We start from the raw sequence: 22,996 nt of genomic DNA on the forward strand, positions 1-22,996 counted from the left end.
GCGTATGAAGTGTATTCAGTTATGGGGTTTACTGTACATACTTTTTCTCTGCACTGTTCCTGCTGCAGAGGATGCGTAAACGATTTTCCCATGTTGTTTTTTGGTTGTGGTCTGTGTTTATACATTTAGGCTATTAGTTGTATCCTACTTTTCAGTTTTACAAGTCAAATCTTATGACAGATGAGATGGCACTTCAACCGATAAAATGCAGGTACATTTTGACTACTGCTGCACTACGATACCCATAGATAGACCCAATACATTGGTAACTGCACTACTTATACAGCTCATATACTGCTTATACTGTTCATACTGCATTCTATATTTATTCTGCTTATAATGTTACTGTTAATACATATATTGCTTATACTGCACTACTTATACTGCTCATATATTGCTTATACTGCTCATATACTGCTTATACTGCACTACTTATACTGCTCATATACTGCTTATACTGCACTACTTATACTGCTCATATATTGCTTATACTGCTCTACCTGTATATATTGTTCACATTGCACTTTTCTGCTTTTTTGCACTTCTGGTTAGACGCTAACTGCATTTCGTTATCTTTGTACTTGTACTCTGCACAATGACAATAAAGTTGAATCTAATCTAACACCTATTTATTGTCATGTTTTGATGGCATGTTGTTCATTCTCATGTTATGATTTAGTTTGTGATTATACACACGTTTTTAGCGTGATGATAGAGACCCACTACCAGACAAGTACAAAACATACACAAGTCACATGCAAATCCCTGCACTGCAGACGACAGACAACAACTGTCTCTGTACAACTAGTCCTGGACCTCCACTAATAGACAGATACAAAGAGAGCAGCATACAGTAGCAGCAGAGCCCAGAGGCGAGGCGAGGCAAGGCAAGGCAAGGCAAGTTTATTTATATAGCACATTTCATACACAGAGGCAATTCAAAGTGCTTTACGTAAAATAGATAAAAAGGAAAGAGCATGAAAAAAAAATTAGAATAAAAACGCATAAAAGACAGAAAAAAAGTCACAGTGCATTTTAGGGTCACAGTGCAATTATTAGCGCCAATTTAGTTTCAATTTAAGGCAAAAGCGAAGCCCTTTTTTTTTTAAGCCCATTTTTGAAAGTAGCCAGTGTTGGGGCTGATCCTAGATCTATGTGTAACATAATAACTGAGAGACCTGCAGCAGGGCAGGTCCTCATCACTGGCTGTCTGCTTTGAGCCCTTTGTCGTTGGACTCCTGGCAGCGGAACAGGTCCATCTCAATCTGGTGAGAGTTGACACACAGTTAAAGTATGAAGGAACGAGTAAAACAGATGTCAGCGTTACACTATGAATGTTACCTAATACAGTGTCACTGTTACGTTCGGGTAGCATTGCACTATAAATTCAAATAAACTCAAACTCCTGGACAACCTCTCTTGGGTCGACATACATTAAAATGGCCCTATGAAGTCTCGAGGGAGTTTTGCAGAAATACAAATAGCTTTTTTTTAAAATCTCACACTTCCATCATTTAGTAGGTAGCCTATACTGAGGATGATTGGCGCCTAGTACTGAAAAATGCAATCTGGGAAATTAAATGGGGAGTACATACTCATGCAGTACGCAAGTACAGAATTGTAGTATGGGGGTTCAAACCCGGGTCTCCCATGTGGAAGACACAAACGCTACTATTAAGCCAAGAGGACATCCTCAAGGTCTGAGGGCGACACTTCAGTTTACATGTCTCAGGCAGGGCTACCTCATCACGCGAGTGTGATTCCAAAATCACCTCTGCTACATATAGAAACGCAACAAAGTCATAGGTACAAAATTATATTTACAATCATTGTATCATTATTTTGTCTCACATCTGTCTCTTTGCAGACGGTGAAGTTGAACCTCTGTAGAATCTCCACCATCGCCAGTTTCATCAATACCAGAGCGAATCGCACGGATACAGTTCCGTGGGCCCAACCCGAACAGCATGTAGGTGTATGGGTCGATGCTCTCCTTGTTCTCCTTACTGAACCTACACTCGGAGAGTTCAGAGGAGGAGGGGTTAAAGAACATATCAATTAAATCACAGTAATATGATGGTTATACATGGTTGAAGAAACCTGTTTGTGTTTGGTCGTCGCATTTAGGTTTGTTTTATGGTTGTTTGTGGAACACTGCTCTTATCGTTGCTGTTGTGATTGATATTGTGGTTGTGGTTAAGATGTGGCCCATTACCTCTCTGGTTTGAACTCCTCTGGGTCTTCCCACACATCGGGGTCATGGTGCAAGGTCCAGATGGGTATCATGACAACCATACCCTTGGGGATGGTGATGCCGCTGATCTCAACAGATTTCTTGGCGACTCTTTCAAGTCGATGGGGTACAACCTGAGAGACTCGTTGATCACGCTGTCTAGATAGTCCATCTGCATCAGAGCCTCGTACTGGATAGGAGCCTGCACAGGGATATTACACTCACATGAGCACTAGTGATTGGTCGTTCACGTAGCCGAAACCCAGAACTAACTATTTTTCGTTGCAAATCTGAAGAGCTGTTAGTTTTTTGTGTTCTTTTTTTGGGAAATGAACACAGTACTGTACTTATTCTAATCTGCATAGCCTAATTTCATGACACCCGCATACAGAACGCCATTACTTTCAATGTACGTGTGTAATAGTGTCTTGCTTTTTTGTTATGCATGAATAAACAAAAAAATCGCTAAATAATGTTATCTTGATAGTTAGAAGAAAATACATTTAGATTCCACTGAACAATGTAAATGATAGATGTACACAAGGATCAATCAGAAGTCAGAATGCCACTAAACTGGGCTGCTTTTAGTGGATTGACTGCTTGGAATACTGAATGTGCTACAGTCTATTATTTCCTATCACAGTCGACAGACTACAAGAAAACTGTCAGGTGGTTCAAATGTGAATAACTTGGTATCCATTCCATTAACTGTGGCCGGGCAGCACCGAACAGCCCAGAGAACATTACCATGGTGCTTTTGAATATTAGGTCCCTATCTGGCAAAACCTTTATTGATCTTATCTCAGAGCGAAAGCTGCACTGTAATGTTTTTATCTGAAACCTGGCTAAACATGAATGCATGTCAGTCTATTAGAAGTGGGGAAAAAATATATTTTCTCTCTATTATTTATCTAGCCATGTCGCTGAGCAGATGAGAATTTCATGATGAATATGAATATGAATAGTACACCATCAACAGCTTCCTCCTGTGATAATGATTTAGCAACCAGCTTCAACACCAAACTAAGGGCAACTATCGACTCTGTAGCACCAGTCAAACTGAAAAAGGCTGTGGCCAAATTTAAAAGAATTTGCAGAAAGTCTGAGCGGACAAAAACTGCAGGTCCACCTTGATATTCTCCGAGAGCATCTTTCTGCTTTTAATAAGGCAATAAAAAAACGCCAAGACAGACGGGATCATTTCTCAAAATTGATAATGAATCATAACAACTTAAACAGTGCTCTTTTCAACGATTGACAGCCTTATAAATCCCGCCCACAAGACACCTGGTGATCTGCTCTCCACCTACAAATGTGAGGAATTTGCAACATACTTCTGAGATAAGAGAACCAATATTAGGTGAGGAGAAGATGTGTTTGATGACTTGTTACCCCACCTTCCACCACATGGAAGCACTATGAACTCTTTTGCAGTGGTCATACAGAAATGCTCAGCAAAGTGGGGGTCTGTTCATCTGCACCTAAAACTACCATGGTGAAACCCCTCCTGAAGAAAAGTAACTTAGACTCTTCAGTCCTTAGCGATTTTAGGCCAATCTCCAACCTTCCCTTTTTAAGCAAAAAAATAATAATTCTTGAAAAAAAGGTGTTCAAACTGTTAAATAATCTCCTTCTTCCCAACTGTACCTTTGACATGTTCCAATCTGGCTTTTGTGCCGATCATAGCACTGAGATAGCACTATGTTGTTAAGTTATTAACTAGGTTCTTAATGACCTTAGAATTAATTAATTAATGCTGATGCCAAAATGCTCTTTGTCCTTGTCCTGGTCAAACTGTCTGCACACTTAAAGACACTACTTACAGTAACACTAAGCACCAGGCAAAAAAACAAGGTGTTACCATTGACTCAGATCTTAATTTTGAAACCCATATCAAGAATGTGACTAAAACATATTTGAATCACTTAAAGAAGAGTAAGTAAGTTTGCCGGAAATCTGCCATCGTGGAGAAATTCTGTCTGAAGTTGTCCAAACAACAACATCCTCCCTAATATTAATATATCCCCCCAAAATGAACTTGCAGTGTTGGACATTAGCTGTTGTGTTTCTGCATGCGCACACGATTGGGAGAGGCAGCCACCAGAGAAAGGTCAGTCTACTCCCCTAGAACACCCCTGGCACTCACAACATGTTTATATGCAAACCGAATGTCAGGTAGGACACTGCATTTTAAAAAGCGTGTTTTCCGAACCAAAACAGCGTTCGTAAATGAAATATTTATTCATAAGGGATTTATTATAAGGGATCTTGTTCCCTGATCGCTACCGATTAAAGATAGTCATTACAACCGTTAGGAAGCTTTTAGGAAGCTTGAATATTACATGGACCTTTACAGAACACAGCTGTAAAGGTGCAACCTTTCCTCTCGCAGGCTGACACTGAGAGACGAATGCATGCTTGTATTACTAGCAACCTTGATTACTGTAACACTCTCCTGTCTGGTCGACCAAAGAAAGCTCTTGGCAAATGATACAAAATGCAGCAGCACGAGTCAGATGGAGAGCACATATCACACAAGTCTCTGCACTGATTACCTGTTAGTTTTATAATTTATTTTAAGATAATTGTATTAGTTTAGAAATCATTCTATGGTCACGCACACCACTGCATGTCAGACATGCTTTTAAGGTATATACCCTGTAGATCCCTCAGATCCTCAGGTACTGGCCTTTTAACTATTCTGAAGATTCCAACAACACCTATCTACTTCCTGTTTCAAATGAATAATACTGGGCAGAAGTCTGCACAGGGATGCTACAGACACATTAGCACACTGCAAAATACTGTCACCTATCTAACCATCTGTAGGAGTCTGCAGTGCACAGGGGTTACACACTCATCAGTACCCTCTAAAACACTGTCACTATCATGTCACTATCACACTGTCACTGTCACTATCACCTGTTCCACATGAATAGTACTATATAGGAGTCTGCAGAGGGGTTACCTTGTTGGGAAACACAGTGTGTATCTCCTCCTGCAGCTTGGTCATGATGTGAGGGTTGGTTGCCAGATTGTAGGCCAGGAAGGACAGAGAGCTACTGGTGGTCTCATAGCCAGCAAAGATGAACATCATTGCCTGGGACAAGATCTCATGGTCACTCAATCCTATGATGATGGGAGAAATGGGGTGGTAGGTGTGTTTGTAGGTATAGGTGTTTGAGGCAGGTACTGTATGTGTGTGTGTTAGATGCTAGTATACAGTGTGTGTGTGTGTGTGTGTGGATGTGTGTGTGTGTGTGTGTGTGTGTGTGTGTGTGTGTGTGTGTGTTTAAGGCAGGCACCTTTACTCTGCTCCTCTCCCTTTGAGTTGCTGTCTTTCTGCGAGTCTATCATCAGCTGCAGGAAATCTACCCGACTCTGGAAGCAGGCTTACGTCAGATCAAAATCACATGAGAACTACCAGTATTACACAATACTGGCTGAAGATCGTATATTTGATCAGTTATATTTACATACCTTCCTGGTGCTAGCCACGCGATTGGACTTGATCTTCTGAAAGACAGCGTAGAAGAAATCTGTGACCGAGGCAGGGAATAGGGATACCTCCATGTTTGCCATAACAGGACCCATGAAGGGGAAGAATGCTGGACGGACAGGAAATGCCACGGTTACAATCCTATTCAATGCACAGCCCTGTCCAGAAACAACTCCTAGGCTCTATCCCTAGACAGTTCTGTATCCAATCCACTCAGATCTCCAAGTGTCCAGCATTTAGGAACTAGAGGTTGGTTCTGGACAGGGCCCATGTGTTTGTCAAATGAGTAGAGCGCAAACCATTGGCAGTGTGGTTTATGTCAGTCTAATCAATGAAATCAATAGCTTCATTTATTAAGCACAAAATGACTGAAAGCTATATGGGGGCAGTTGTACCGACTTTGAGGAACAGTGGGCTGAAGATGTCAAACTTGAGCATTTTCTTGATGTTGGTCACAAAGGGGTCGGAGGGGTTGTGGAGGGAGTCGATGTCGACACTGAATGAAGTACTGATGACCACATCCATACTGTATGGTCCAAAGAACCTGGAACACAACCACACAATCTCTGACCACCAGAACCACAACCACAAAATTAAAGGGGGAGTTCACTGAAATTACAAATTCACCTTATCGTCTCGGACATAAATACTCACTCCTTTAGTTCAATGGGCTCATCGTTATCAGCCGTCTTCTTCAGATTGCTGACCAAGTTACCAGAGTGCTGCTTCATGATCCTGAGCATCTGAGTTGGGAAGGATACATGGAAAAATATCATGATTGATACGTGGATTAATATGTGCAAAACATATATTAATATCATGTTTGAAACAGGAATTATTTTAATGTTTATATAGCCTGAGAATATACATCCATACAGGATACATTATGTATATAGTCAAAGAATAAGTGACTCCAAAGATTAACTATTATTCTATACTCTGTCATCTGACCACTGAACTTATCGAAGATAAGATCAAATATACTTTATTGTCCTGGATGAAAATTTGTCTTGGATTAATTAATTAAAGTTGCTGCTTCACACAACAACAAACAACAATGAATACACACTATACACATAGTACAAGTCACACACACACTCTCTCACACACACACACACACACACACACACACACACACACACACGCGTCAGAGTTGTTAGTCATTCATTTATTTGTGTTGTATAAAGGAATGAATGAAAGAAGGAGAGGAGAGATGGGACTGTACCTCTTTGATTCGCCCACTGGTGAAGGAGGGAGACAGGACACTGCGGATCCGTCTCCATGCATCATCCTCAGCGATAAACACGGCGTCATACAGAGGCCCGTTGAGATAGATATTCTAGAAAAATTATAATTATTATATGCTGCAAGATTAACCTACTATTAATAATGCTATAATAACAATGATATTATCTATTTAAGGAGCCCTTATGTTTTTTTCCCCATACAACAACTTCAATTTATTACCCTCCTGTTAGTGAAAAGGGAGTAGCATTCCTTGATGAGGATGGTTTTGATCATGGCTGTGTCCATGATACACAGGATGGGCTGACGGCCATCATAGATCCTACAGACCAGCAAAAACAAAGATAGTTAGATATACACTCACAGAGCACTTTATGAGGAACACTATACTAATACTGGGTAGGGCCTCCCTTTGCTCTCAAAACAGCCTAAATTCTTCATGGCATTGATTCCACAAGATGTTGGAAACATTCCTTTGAGATTCTAGTCCATGATGACATGATTGCATTACTCAATTCCTGCAGATTTTTCAGGTTCACTTTCAAGATGTGAATCTCCTGTTCTACCACATCCCAAAGGTGTTCTATTGGATTCAGATCCTGGGAAGGCCACTGAAGAACACTGAACTCATTGTCATGTTCATGAAACCAGTTTAAGATGACTTTTGCTTTGTGACATGGTGCATTATCATGCTGGCAGTAGCCATTAGAAGATGGGTCAATTGTGGCCATGAAGGGATGCACATGGTCAGCAACAATACTTAAATAGGCTGTGGCATTCAAGCAAATATACCGTGGATAGAGACAGACAGACCCATCACAGATCCTGCACTCTTAGAAAAAAAGTGCTACCTAGAACCAAAAAGGGTTCTTCTTCCACTGTCCCTTTGAAGAAACCTTTTGGGTTCCATGTAGAACCCTTTCCACAAAAGGTTATACAGTACCGTGCGTAAGTAATGGGACAGTGAAGCATTTTTTCTTCTTTTTGGATTTGAAATAAAAACTTTTTTATTTTTCCCCAACGCGGGAGAATGATGCCCGTGATGGGCCTAACCCAAAACTCAAAGAATATCTCGCTGTCCCTCTCCTTAAATATCATTCCCAACAAAGGACAAGGTGTGAGATACATTACAATAGCAAAGCAATTGTGTGGGGGGACATGCAGCGTTCGGCCTGTAGAGGGAGCTACAGGACCGTGGCCGGGGTTGTGTCGGCGAGACTTTTGTTGCACACCTGCTGCGAATTAAGTCTCGCCGGCAAATGTTTAAGATGTGTGTGCTTCTGCCATTTCAGGAGAGAGGCGAGGTGAGCTGGGAACGGCGAACGAGAGAGAATTAGGCTGTTTGAGAAGCTTTTGAATCCTAGGCAACCTGCCCAGTGGAGAGGCGAGGTGAGCTGGGAACGGCGAACGAGAGAGAGAGAGAAAGAGACGACGGCAAAGTCGCCGAGTTATCATTGAGGAGGCTGGAAAGCCAAAAGGACATTGTTACCAGAACTATATGAATAAACGGGAGAGATTCCCTTACCGTAACGCTGCGTCTGCCTCTGTGTACAACGGACTTTGTTACATTGGCGCCCAACCTGGGACACAGAGGGAAGGCAGAATGGAGGCGTTGGCAGCGGCGATGGCGAGGATAGCGCTTGTCCTCGAGCGGCAGACGGCCCTGCAGCAGACCCAGCAGACGACGCTGGAGGAACTAACGGCGGCGAGGAGCACGGACAGTGCCCTCCTTCAGGACTTCACCAGGGTCGGCGGGCCGGCGCCGGGGACCGGAGCGGCACCAGGTCCCCCCAAGGTCCAGTACCACCGCCCCCAGGACCTCCAGACCGCCGTCGGACAGGCCGAGGACCATCTCTCCCTCCCACCGCGGGGGCCACAACGACCAACCCCGGCCCCGCGGCAAGGGGGGGGGGGGCAACGCCCAGGAGGAGCCGGGGGAGCAGAAGGAGAGAGGCCGGCGCCAGCCCCGAGGACGAGATGGCAGGGGCGCACCTATCCGGAACCGACCCCGGCCCCACAGGGAGCACCTCGAGCGACAGGGGGGGTGTGTTGGCGGTGCGGACGGCCGGGCCACGTGCAGGCCGAGTGTCGGGCGATGGACGTGGGACGGGTCGTCCGCATCGGCGACATACCGGGCCCTCCCCCCGGACCAGGAGCGGCGTATCGTATTCCGGTAAGGATACAACATGATACGCACCAGGCATTCTTGGATTCGGGCTGCATGCAGTCCATGATCCAGGAGCGCCTGGTTCGGCCGGGGGCATTGTGGAAGGCATCGAGGGTGCGGGTGAGGTGTGTGCATGGGGACATTCACGAATATCCGGTGGTCGCTATCGAAATTCATTTTGAGGGGAAAACCCATAGAGTACAGGCGGCGGTTAGCCCACGCCTCACGCATCCCCTGATTCTAGGTGTGGATTGGGAGGGGTTTCCTCAAGCGGTAAAGAGGGCTACCGGGATGCGTGCACGACAGCTAGGGAGGTGTGTGGCGTGTAATGTGCTCTGTGCCGAGGCGGCGCCTCGCGACACTGCCGGGGAGCCGGAGCCGGCGGGGGCGCCTCACCCCGAGACTTCCTCGCCGAACTATCCGCTGCTAGGCGACTTCCCCCTCGAGCAGTCTCGTGACGAGACCCTCAGATCAGCCTTTGACCAAGTGATAGCAATTGATGGTACTTTGATACGGCCAGACACAGTGCGCGCCCACCCCTATTTTGCGATTATCAGCGACAGGTTATATCGAGTAAGTCGTGACTCACATAGTCAGGAGGAAGTAACCCAGTTGCTGGTTCCCCGCAGCCGCCGCGAAATGGTCTTCCAGGCGGCTCATTTCAACCCCATGGCGGGCCATCTAGGGTATGACAAAACACTGCACCGTATAATGGCTCGATTTTATTGGCCGGGGATTCGGGCAGAGGTGCGTAGGTGGTGCGCATCCTGTCGGGAATGTCAGTTAGTAAATCCCCCGGCCATCCCACGGGCCCCCTTGCGGCCCTTACCATTGGTCGAGAACCCGTTCGACCGCATTGCGATGGATATTATCGGGCCATTTGAACGGAGCACACAGGGTTATCGATTTGTGTTGGTCTTGATAGATTACGCCACCCGATACCCCGAGGCAATACCTCTGCGCAATACCTCTGCCAGGAGTGTAGCGCAAGCATTGTTTCAAGTCATCTCCCGCGTGGGAATCCCGAAAGAGATTCTCACCGATCAGGGCACTAATTTTATGTCACGCACCCTCAAGGAACTGTATGGCTTGCTGAACATCAAGGCGATTCGAACCAGTGTTTACCACCCGGCCACGGACGGCCTTTGTGAGCGGTTCAATCGGACCTTGAAGTCAATGATCCGGAAGTTTGTCCACGAGGATAGTCGGAATTGGCATAAATGGCTAGATCCCCTGTTGTTTGCGGTGCGGGAAGTTCCCCAAGCTTCCACCGGGTTTTCCCCGTTTGAATTACTCTACGGCCGTAAGCCCCGGGGTGTCCTAGACCTGTTTAAAGAAAATTGGGAGGAAGGGTCTAGCGACAGTAAGAGTGAAATCCAGTACGTCCTCGACTTGCGCACAAAGCTCCACGCCCTAGGGGCTATCTCACGTGAGCATTTGCTGCAAGCCCAGGAGCGTCAGAAACGCCTGTATGACAGGGGGTCTACCCTACGAGAGTTTACACCGGGAGACAAGGTGCTCGTACTGTTACCCACCTCCAGCACGAAATTACTCGCGAAGTGGCAAGGACCGTTTGTGGTCACACGTCGCATGGGGGACGTGGATTATGAGGTTGTACGCTCGGACCGGGGGGATAGCTTGCAGGTGTATCACGTCAATCTCCTAAAAAAATGGAACGACGTGGTCACGGTTGCTCTGGCTACGGTAATTCCGGAGAGAGAGGAGTTCGGTCCGGAAGTCCCAAAATCGAAAGTTAGCACTCCGGTCGATATTGATAACCATCTCTCTGCTAGCCAGGCCGCGGACGTTGCAGATTTGCAGCTTAAGTTCGCTGACGTGTTCTCTCCCCTGCCCGGTCGGACTACGCTCATCGACCACCATATAGAAACGCAGCCGGGTTTAACGGTGCGCACGCGTCCCTATAGGTTGCCGGTGCACAAACGAAACGTTGTGTGCACGGAGTTGGAAGCCATGCTGGAGCTGGGTGTGGTCGAGGAGTCCCGCAGTGATTGGTGTAGCCCCATCGTGCTTGTCAACAAGCCAGATGGGACTATACGGTTCTGTGTGGATTATAGACGGGTTAATGCGGTCTCCAAGTTCGATGCCTATCCGATGCCCCGGGTCGACGAGCTCTTGGACCGGCTTGGTACGGCCAGGTACTTCACGACATTGGATTGCACGAAGGGATACTGGCAGATTCCACTCTCGCCGGTGTCCCGGGAGAAAACGGCATTCTCCACTCCGCTCGGGTTATTCCAGTTCACCGTGCTCCCTTTCGGGTTGTTCGGAGCCCCAGCCACTTTTCAGCGCCTCATGGACCGTATTCTGCGGCCGCACGCCGCCTATGCTGCGGCCTACCTAGATGACATTGTCATTCACAGTGACACCTGGCCGCAGCATGTGCGGAGTGTGGCTGCTGTTCTGCGGTCCCTGAGGCAGGCGGGGCTGACGGCCAACCCGAAAAAGTGCGTGATCGGGCGGAGGGAGATCCGGTATCTGGGGTACCACTTGGGACGGGGGGAGGTGCGGCCGCAGATTGAAAAGACTGCGGCCATCGCCACCTCTCCCCGGCCCAAGACAAAGAAGGAGGTGAGGGCCTTCCTGGGGCTGGCGGGATATTACCGCCAGTTCGTACCAGGGTTTTCGGAGCTGGCCAGTCCCTTGACGGACCTCACCCGGAAGGGTGCCCCGGATCCGGTCCAATGGTCGGGCCAGTGCCAGGGGTCGTTCGAGGCCCTTAAGGGGGCTCTTTGTGGAGAAACGGTCCTGTATGCGCCTGATTTTAACCTCCCTTTCTCCCTACAGACGGACGCGTCGGATAGAGGGCTGGGAGCAGTACTGACCCAGCGCGTGGAGGGGGCCGACCGGCCGGTGCTGTACCTGAGCCGCAAGCTGTCGGAGAGGGAGGGCCGGTACAGCACCGTGGAGAAGGAGTGCCTGGCCATCAAGTGGGCGGTCGGCACCCTCCGCTACTACCTGCTGGGTCGCGCCTTCACCCTCTACTCCGACCATGCCCCCCTCCAGTGGCTCCACCGCATGAAGGATGTAAACGCGAGGATCACCCGGTGGTACCTCGCGTTGCAGCCCTTCAACTTTTCCGTCGTGCACAGACCGGGTGCGCAGATGGTCGTGGCAGACTTCCTCTCCCGTGCAGGGGGGGGGGAGTAGGTCGTCGGCCGTCGGTTCCCCGGCCTGTGTCGGGCGGTGGGGGTATGTGGGGGGACATGCAGCGTTCGGCCTGTAGAGGGAGCTACAGGACCGTGGCCGGGGTTGTGTCGGCGAGACTTTTGTTGCACACCTGCTGCGAATTAAGTCTCGCCGGCAAATGTTTAAGATGTGTGTGCTTCTGCCATTTCAGGAGAGAGGCGAGGTGAGCTGGGAACGGCGAACGAGAGAGAATTAGGCTGTTTGAGAAGCTTTTGAATCCTAGGCAACCTGCCCAGTGGAGAGGCGAGGTGAGCTGGGAACGGCGAACGAGAGAGAGAGAGAAAGAGACGACGGCAAAGTCGCCGAGTTATCATTGAGGAGGCTGGAAAGCCAAAAGGACATTGTTACCAGAACTATATGAATAAACGGGAGAGATTCCCTTACCGTAACGCTGCGTCTGCCTCTGTGTACAACGGACTTTGTTACAAATTGACAAATGGTGAAAGCTGAAAAATCTGAAACATAGTCAAAACCTTAGGCTTGCCAAAATCAAGCACTGATGAGCTCAGCAATCGCAAATGGCTGAGGCTTTACTGCAAGATGCAAACCACTAGTTATCCTTAAAAAGGATAGTCAGGTTAGAGTTTGCTAAGAAGTACCTAAAAAGCCTGCAGAGGTGTGGAAAAAAGTCTTGTGGACAGATAAGGTGAATATTATCAGAGTGATTGCTAGAGGAAAGTTTGGAGAAAAAAGGATCTGCCCAAGGTTTACAGCATACCATCTCATCTGTGAAACATGGTGGAGGGGATGCTATGGTTTGGGCATGTATAGCTGCCACTAGAACTTGCTAACTTATCATAATTGATGATGTTACTGCTGACAGTAGCAGCAGAATGTATTCTGAAGTGTACAGAAATATCTTGTCTGGTCGAGTAAAAGCAATGCTTCCAAATTCATTGGATGGCGCTTCATCATACAGTAAGACAATGACCCAAAACATACTGCCATTGGAGCTAGGGAGATTTTCAGGGCGAAAAAGTGGAAAGTTCTTGACTGGCCATGTCAATCTTTGGATTTAAATCCTATTGAACATGCATTTCATTTTCTGATGGTATGATTATGGGCAAAAAGACCTCAAAAACTGAAGATGGCTGGCCTGGCAGAATATCACCAGAAAAAATACCCAGCACCTGGTGGGGTCAATGGGTCCCAGACGGTTTGCATACAAAGTAGTGTCGACCAAATACTAAATATGAGTGCATAATTTCGACCATGTATACCAATACTAGACAAAAGAAAAGAAAATAATCTCACAAAAAGCAAACTATGTTCTGACAGGGTTTGACTGATCTAATACGACATCAGATCTGGATAGGTTCCTTGATTTCCTCTGAAAGGTGACATAGGCATGAAAACATGTACACAACATCAAGAAGAAACCATTGATTAAAGCCAAATCAATTGATAGAGGCATGGCAGAAAATGTGTGTTGTCTCTTTAAAAGAAATGTTAAAAATCTCTTTGTTTTCCCTGAATGAAACAAAGCACAGGTGTTTAAAAGGCCAGCCCCACCCCTGATTACAATGATCCACACGTGGAGACAGCCAAAGCAACATAGATCAATAAGACATCGCACATGTCACACCAGAATGTGTGTTGGCAAGAGTGTGCCCTTATAGCCAGGATCCACTCACCACCTCTCTGGTCACATCTCCCTGATGTTGGTTATGAAGAACTTTATGAATGTAGTTAAATGTATTTAATATTAATTATTGCCTTGGTTTATACTCGCTTCGGAATTGTAGGACTTTTGTACGAGCAAAGTGCTGAATATCTTCTCATAGATACACTGTGCTTAGCATGTACTGCTGAAGATTATGTTAATATTATGTTAAGATTTAAGTAGTCTCGTTCCCAGACACTTCTGCCCAAATGCCCAAAAGGTCTGTTGGACCAATGCGTTAAACTTCATTGGCCTTCATTAAGCCAAGAGCAAGAGCGTCAAAAATGGGGACGGGGCATAGCCATGGGCTTTACCTCGCATCAATCATCTTCCACAGCACATTCCACACATTTCTGATAAAAAGCTACACCTTGCAGCCGTGTGATTAGCTGAAATCAAATAATAACAAATACTTTAATCAGTAACCACCCTACGGCCAGGTTTGAGTCGTTGTTATTCCAGACTTATATGCGCTGTGAGCGATAGCCTGAGGACGAGGTTAACATTTAGGTAACCTGCGAATAACCTCATGCACTAGAAAATAAAACAAACTTAATTGCTACATGGCCTGTTAATTTCCATGCTCATCTTTGATGTCAAGTTTTTAGGTTGTTTTTTTTATCAGAGGGATATTTGGCTACTTTCAAGTGCCATAATTGCCAATTAAAAATGGGTAGCCTTTTAAAAGGGGCAATCCTTCATATATCCCACAATTCAACACCAATCTGTTCTCTGGAAAAATTAATAAAACATGAAAATATTGGGTTTATGCCCTAACCATTTTTTGTAAATTTGGGGCTAGACACTTCACCCATTTTCATCACATTTACATTTACATTTTTGACATTTAGTAGATGTTTTTATCCAAAGCAACTTACAACAAGTACATTTGTCTCAAGTAAGTGAATCATCTATACATCAGTCATCATAAGTGTGGGGGGACATGCAGCGTTCGGCCTGTAGAGGGAGCTACAGGACCGTGGCCGGGGTTGTGTCGGCGAGACTTTTGTTGCACACCTGCTGCGAATTAAGTCTCGTCGGCGAATGTTTAAGATGTGTGTGCTTCTGCCATTTCGGTAGCTAGGCTGGAAACGGCGAGAAAGGCGAGGAGAGCGGACAGTGGAGAGAGAGAGACGCTCTGACGAGGCTGGAAAGCCAACGAACTCTGATTGAACGATTACTGACTGTATGAATAAACGGGACCTTTCCCTCACTACACCGCTGCGTCTGCCTCTGTGTACACGGACACCACTACAATAAGAAAAACAAAACTATGCTAGGACCAGGGGCCATTGGCAGTCACAATGCTTTTTAAAAATGCTTTACAGTAGAGGAACTGTACAGGTGGGTAGTGGAAGGTGAAGAGGTCTTTAGGAGGGACAGTCCAGATGTAGCCTGAAGAGATGGGTCTTCTATCTACGGCAGAAGATAGGTAGTGACTCTGCAGTCCTGACCGCACTGGGAAGCTCGTTCCACCACCGGGGCGCCAAGACAGTGAAAAGCCGTGACCAACGAGCGCGACCACTGCATCCTCTTAGAGGCGGCCAGCCGAGGTGGAAGAACGGAGTGGTCAGGCTGGGGTTTGACATACAGTATGTATTCACCGTCAAATGTTGTTCACTTTCCCAAACCCCTGCCTGTGTAAGTAATGAGACAACAAATTTTTTTTTGTTCTTTCGGCTCTATACTCCAAACGTTTGGATTTGAAATTAAACAATTACTACAAGGTTAAAGTAGAGATTTTTAGCTTTTATTTGATGGTATTTGTGTACACATTGGTTTCACCATTCAAAAATTACCTCACTTTTTATGCATAGTCCCCCGATTTCAGTGTACCCAAAAGTAATTGTACAGACTTATCAAATGTCCAAATGAAGCAGTCATGTTTAGTATTTAGTGGACAATCCACTAGTATTTAACCCTACCAGACGCTGAGCATCTTCTTTGGTGATGCTCTGCTAGGCCTGTACTGCAGCCATCTTCAGTTGTTGTTTGTTTTGAGGTCTTTTTGCCTAAATTCTTATCATTAGGGAAATGTAATGCATGTTCAATTGAATTTTAATCTGAAGATTGACTTGGCCAATCAAGATCTTTCCACTCGTTGCTATGGCAGTGTTTTGGCTATGGCATTGTTTTATTGTATGGTGTGGCGCCATCCAATGCATTTGGACGCATTTGCTTGCACTCAAGTAGACAAGATGTTTCTGTGCACTTCAGAATACATTCTGCTGCTGCCGTCAGCAGGTACAATCATCAATTAAGACAAGTTAACAAGTTCTAATGGCAACTATACATGCCCAAACCTAACACCCCCTGCACCATGTTTCACAGATGAGGTGGTATGCTGTAAATCTTGGGCAGATCCTTTTTTCCCCAAACTTAGGCAGACCTCTGCAGGCTTTTTAGGTACTTTTTTTAGCAAACTGTGACCATCATTTTTGATGATAACTAGTGGTTTTTGATGATAACTGTGTCTTCCTCTTAGTTATAAACAAACCAGAATTAAATGCATAGGTCTATGTATGGATGGATGGATGGATGTTCTCATTGGAACAGCTGGAAGACTTTCTCTGCATCCCCGAAAAAACACATGTATGCAAACACACACACACACACACACACACACACAAACACACACACACAGGCATGTTTAAGATATGCGTAGCCCATGTTTATTAGTTGACTTAGTTGTGGGGTTAGTTTAGATACAGCGCACGATGCAACAAGCAGGTACAATACACCTCAGCATTGCTATACCATCGTGCTACCACAGGGAACTGGTACCCGCATAGTTAGATATGGCACTGGTCCCACACTAGAGAGAACTGGCATGTTCTAGATCATTATACGAGGTAACTAGCTAGGAATTATGTCAAACTAGAAAGTGCTCAGTAGTCCTAGGGCTACAAACACAAGGTGGCCAACCCTCCTGCAAACAGGGTGCTAATATTTCTCAATATTAGCTTGTCAAAGCTAGCCAAGGTTCTCAGCTGTCCGGAAACAACAAGTAACTTAGTTAGCCGACTGTCCCAAGTGCTAGCTGTAGCCTACACATGTGACCTAGCAAGTTATAATAATAACCTGAGGAATTATTGTTGAGCTAGGGTTCAACAATAACAAAGAATTGAGAGCTCACAGGTTAGCCTGCTAGCTCAGAAGGTGAAAATCGTCGTTGAATGTCGAGCTGAACCGTAGGATTCTATCAGAGACAATCTAACGCCCCATGAGAATCATAGGCTGAGGTGTAGCCAACTACAACAATACTACTACAGTACACTTTTTTTTTTTTTTTTTTTTTTTTTAACTTTTTATTATCATTTCCTTTTATAAATTGCAGTCATACAGTATGTCACAACAAATCTTTTTGATGGTACAGTAAGGTGCCGCGGGTAAGTCCACAGAAAGGTTAACAGTCCATGGATATCTTTCATCTTAACCAATATATATGTGAGGTATGATCATTATCTCAGCAATACCACATACATACAGTATAGATTACATTTGGTAAATTATAAGGTAATGTTCAACAACATTATCACCATTATCATCATCAACAATAACAATAACAACAACAATAATAATAACAATAACAACAATAATAATAACAGTAACAATAATCTTTAAAAAAATATATAATAATAATCTGCATTTCAATCATATCAAATGAAAATGTAGGGCAATGGATGACCATTTATTTAGGAATACATCTACTTTCAGTTGTAATAATGCTGTTGTATATTCCATGTTGTAAACGTTTTGGATTCTTTCCCTCCATTGTGTAATTGTTGGAGGGTGTGGCCTCAGCCAGGAGGCTGTGATTACCTTATTCGCTATTAAAAAGAGGATTCTCAGCAAGTATGTTTGACTGTTCTCTTCAAGATCAGTTGGCAGTACCCCTAGTATAAAGTGTAATGGTTTAAGAGGTAAATCTATATGGAGACATTTTTTTATTTCTTTTTGTACATTTTCCAGTATTCTGATATCTTTGGGCAGTCCCAAAATATATGTGTGTGATCTCCCACCAGGTCACAACCCCTCCAGCAATGATCTGAGGTGTTGCTCCATTTTGATGTTATAAGTGGAGTTCTAAAGTATCTCATTTTCATTTTCCATCCAAATTCCTTCCAGTTTGGACTACTGGATATCCTATGTCCCTGTCTGCATGAAGTCTCCCATTGCTCATCTGGGATTATTGTGTTCATTTCTAGTTCCCATTTTTCTTTAATATCTAAGTTATCTTCTTTTAACTCTTCCTGCAATATCTTGTAAATATGTGATATGAACTTTGTCTTCACTATTCCTTTAGTTGTTGATATGAAGAGGTGTTCCAATTTTGTTGGTAAGGAACAGAGCTGTTCCCATTCTTTATGACTTTGTAGATAGTGTCTAATTTGTAAGTACCTAAAGAAGTCTTGGTTTGGTAAATCATATTCCTCTTTGAGCTGTTCAAATGATTTTAGGACTGCTCCGTCAAACAGCTGGTCCAAAACCACTAAACCCCTTTCCTTCCATTTTAGGAATCCCTTGTCCAGCCTAGATGGAGAGAACTCACAGTTGTTTGCTATCATTATAGCTCTGGAAATGGTCATGGGAAGTTGTAGTTTTTTCCTCAAGATTGACCATATTTTTAAGGTGTTCTTGCTCCATACATTAGCAATTTTCTTTTTCCCCCATATGTCTTGGTTTAAGAATGGTATTGAATCTAAAGGCAAATTTGGGCATTCACTCTGTTCCATTCCCACCCATATAGTGTCAGTGTCTTGGGATATCCAAGCAATCATTGATCTGAGTTGGGCTGCCCAATAATATTTTTTCAGGCTAGGTAAGTCCAGGCCTCCCCTGTCTTTTGGGCAGAGTAGTCTTTTAAATTTAAGTCTGGGTCGCTTGCTTTGCCAAATAAACTTGGACAGCCATTTATCCAATATAGTAAAGGTGGAAGCAGGAACATAGATAGGTAGTGATTGGAAGAGAAAAAGCAATCTTGGCAAAATCTTCATTCTTATCGTTTCTATTCTTGAGTGGTAGAATTTCCCATCTTGTAAGGTCCCCTTTTATGTGGCCCATCAATTTCCCATAGTTGGCTTTAAACAATTTTGATAGGTCAGTTGTTATAGTAATTCCCAAGTATCTAAATCCTTGAGACCAGTGGAAATCAAGCCTTCCTGACATTTGAATTGGCCATTGTCCAACTAACATCATTGCCTCTGATTTTGATTGGTTGATTTGATAACCAGAGAGTTCTCCATAATTCTTTATAGTGTCCATCAGTGCAGGGACCGAAAGGACTATCAGTAATATCCCACTGTAGACAAGTGTTTGTGTTGTGGAAGATGCTAGTTTAGCTTGTACTATTGGCTTTCATGGTGATTATGTAAACTTACCTTTTATTTCTTCATGTGAGACCATACTAGCATTATATAAGAACACATTGGGTATTCTTGGTTATGTTAGCTAAGAGAGGATACTATATTTCAATGTTAATACAACACATTGTAGCTATATGTCGCTATTTCTTTGTTAGATCATCTCTGTGATGTATGGCAAGGCAATGTGTGGATGTGAAACCATATCATTGATTATTGTTTCTCTTTCTCAGTTTCACTCTTTCTAAGTCAATAAACCTGAAGTCAGACTGACATTCTGTCTCCAGACTCTTGGGAGGTGTTTAGAGGTGTTCAGCTATGTATGAGGACAGAACAGGTGTCTATAAGTATTAACAGATGTTTCTTTCTTTGTCGCCACAGCCTACCTGAGTATTGCTGCTGACCATGTCCATCCCTTTATGACCACAGTGTACCCATCTTCTGATGGCTACTTCCAGCAGGATAACGTGCCATGTCACAAAGCTCAAATCATCTCAAACTGGTTTCTTGAACATGACAATGAGTGACACTGTACTCCAATGGCCTCCACAGCCACCAGATCTCAATTCAATCGAGCACCTTTGGGATGTGGTGAAACGGGAGATTCACATCATGGAGGTGCAGCCTACAAATCTGCAGCAACTGCGTGATGCTATCATGTCAATATGGACCAAAATCTCTGAGGAATGTTTCCAGCACCTTGTTGAATCTATGCCACAAAGAATTAAGGCAGTTCTGAAGGCAAAAGGGATTCCAACCCGGTACTAGCAAGGTGTACCTAATAAAGAGGCCGGTGAGTGTATGTGTGCGCTCTACAAACATTATAAACCATAACTTACTGCATGAATACTTTATTCAGGTATGGCCATTCAGAATAAATATGGCTTCAGCCACGCTGGTGACTTGGTATTTGTTGTAGGCTTATTGTTTCACATTTTTTCTACTCAAGCTACTTTTTATACATATTTTTGCTGTTAGTCTCCTCTTACCTTTTGAATTCTCCTGACTGTTAATACACAGTTCATTTCAGCAAATTACCATTGTCCAGCTGTGGATAGACATCTGAGGAAGGAACATAAAGAGAGAGGTCCTGCTCAATGTAAATCAATCAACCAACCTATCAATGAATCTACAATCTAAACTGTTGAATCTATCAAAACAGTTTTCCATTAGCCCACCTTTGCATTGTGTTCGCTGTCTACTCTGCCAAGTGTGGCTGTTGGGTATTGAACTCGGGTCTGTTTACCCTTGGAAAAGACGGGAAAACTGTAGATAGATACAGAGGTAAGAAAGTGAACCAGATGAACAAAAAAGAAACACTAGAATTATAACTCAAAATGATCAAAAAATCTCAAGTAAGTGATGGCACTTCTCTCCTGTTCACTAATTACCTTTTCACTGTGACTAAAGCTTTGTTCCCTTGTTTTCTCCACTCCCTTTATTACTTTCACCTCCTCTTCACAGTATATTAAAAAAAATGTCTCATTTCTATTTTTGGCATCTGTCCATTATTCTTCATCAGTCTGGGGAATCTCTTTCTTTTCATCATACGATATTTTGGTTGTTTTCTGGGTCTTTTAAAACCATAGTCCACCCATTCAATCATTATTGTATGTTTTTCTTATTTTGGTTCAAGACTATGCATCTGTAACCTTTGATAAGCCTTCATCACTTTGTTACAGTACTTGGTTTGAGGTTACTTTTGATTGACGTTGGCATGAAATATAATGTGGGAAACATTGATTTCCGTTGATGGCAGTGAATGACAATGTCAGCCAGCGATGGCTGTAGCAAAGTAAAGATTAGTATAGGTTATTTGAGTATTGTTGCTGACCATGTGCATGCCTTCATGCCCACAATTTACCCATCTTCTAATGGCTACTTCCAGCATGATAATGCACCATGTCGCAAAGCAAAAGTCGTCTAAAACTGGTTTCAGAAACATAACAATGAGTTCTGTGTTCTTCAGTGGCCTTCCCAGCCACCAGATCTGAATCAAATAGAACACCTTGGGGATGTGGTAGAACGGGAGATTCACAGCTTGGAAGTGCACCTGAAAAATCTACAGCAATCGCGTGATGCAATCATGTCATCATGGACCAGAATGTCAAAGAAATGTTATAAACATCTTGTGGAATCAATGCCACAAAGAATTGAGGCTGTTTTCAGAGCAAAGGGAGGCCCTACCGAGTATAGTATAGTGTTCCTAATAACGTGCTCAGTGAGTGTGTATATACAGTGCGGGAAAATAAGTATTCAACACATCAACAAATGTATAATTTCCATTGCAGCCATTCACATGAAATTTAGATCAGACATAGGTATTAACTCAGTAAAACTACTCAGCTAAAGAATTTGTAACACCAATCTATAAAAAAAAGTTGTGCAATTCTCCAGGGGAAGGAGAAGGACTGGAGAGGAGGGGGAGCCCAACGGGCCTGCCGAGCCAGAGAAGAGCCACTCCAACAGCAGCACGCTGTCCGGCTGGCGGGACAACATCATCTTCATCAACGAGGTCTTCCACCAGGTACAGCTGACCCTGTATCCCTTGCTGCAGTGTTGACAGGAGGCTGCTGCTGAGGTTCCTCCACTGCTGCACTGCCTCACACATCCAGCAGGGGGCAGCAGCAGAGCAGCTCAGGGCTCTGCAGCACAGGCTGGATTTTTCCTGCTCCTCCTTTGTGGACCTGTCAGCATAGGAGCAGAGGGACACAGCACGGAGCTCATCCCACTTAGACACAGTCCGTCTGGGGTAAGGACAGACACACTGATCTCTGATGAGGAGGAGGGAGGAGGATTTCTCATTGTACAATGTACGCTCCCTCCTCTGTCTCCCCTCAGCTCCAGCAAAGCCCTCCTCCTGCAGCTCCTGTACCTGGTCCCTGTGGGAGGTGAGGCGTGCTGTGTCCCTCTGCAGTGCCCTTGGTGGAGAGCTGGACCTCAGTGAGACTACAAACCAAAGTTATACATAGTTAGTGTATAGCTGGTATATGATTCCAATTCTCAGAATGAGCCGTGAATCAGGAAATTTGGTGTTTCACATAATTACCAATGGTTTTTTTAATTGTTTTTTAATGACTGCCATGGGAGTGGCTGTGGACAAAATCTGCGATGGCCCTATATCCAATTACATTTTTGAAGTCCCTCTCTATCAGAAGAGGTTTTATGCTCTCATCTTTAAACCCAGATGAACATGTATTTTAATCTGAACTGTCCTAGTCTATTAAATATAACTTGAAATGGTGACTGACTACTGCTTGAGTTTGTTTTGTGTGAATCTGTAATGACACCAACTCTCATTACAGACCATTATTGACCAATAAGACACTTTACTACATTTCTATTTCTATCTCTCCACAGGACGAAAACCATTCCTATGGGATTTCTCATAGAGTGAAATAGGGCAGATTTCTTGACAGATTTCATGTTGACAGACATCAATAGCAGACTCCAAAGTCACTAGGTCTCAACTACCCAGCTGAAGCATATTGAACAACACTTATTGGATTTGTGTTCTAATGGCCTACTCTATGTTACTACTCTAACTCTAAGCCAGAGCTAACTTCGGAGCGTGCTCTCCATTTTATTAACCAAAATGCCACTAATTGAAAACAGGTAC

General features: G+C 44.3%; 1 pseudogene across 1 annotated transcript in view; it reads right to left on the reverse strand.

Moving 5' to 3' along the window:
• Positions 1-19,213, reverse strand: part of LOC310824649 (cytochrome P450 3A27-like) — a 63,501-nt pseudogene extending 44,288 nt beyond the window's left edge. Inside the window, exon 1 of the transcript in view lies at positions 19,209-19,213. The product of the transcript in view is annotated as a cytochrome P450 3A27-like (transcript). The remainder of the gene's footprint in view (positions 1-19,208) is intronic.
• Positions 19,214-22,996: the final 3,783 nt, after the last annotated feature.

Source organism: Argentina silus (genome assembly GCF_951799395.1).
Source record: "Argentina silus genome assembly, contig: scaffold_59, whole genome shotgun sequence".
In the NCBI taxonomy this organism is placed as follows: domain Eukaryota; kingdom Metazoa; phylum Chordata; class Actinopteri; order Argentiniformes; family Argentinidae; genus Argentina; species Argentina silus.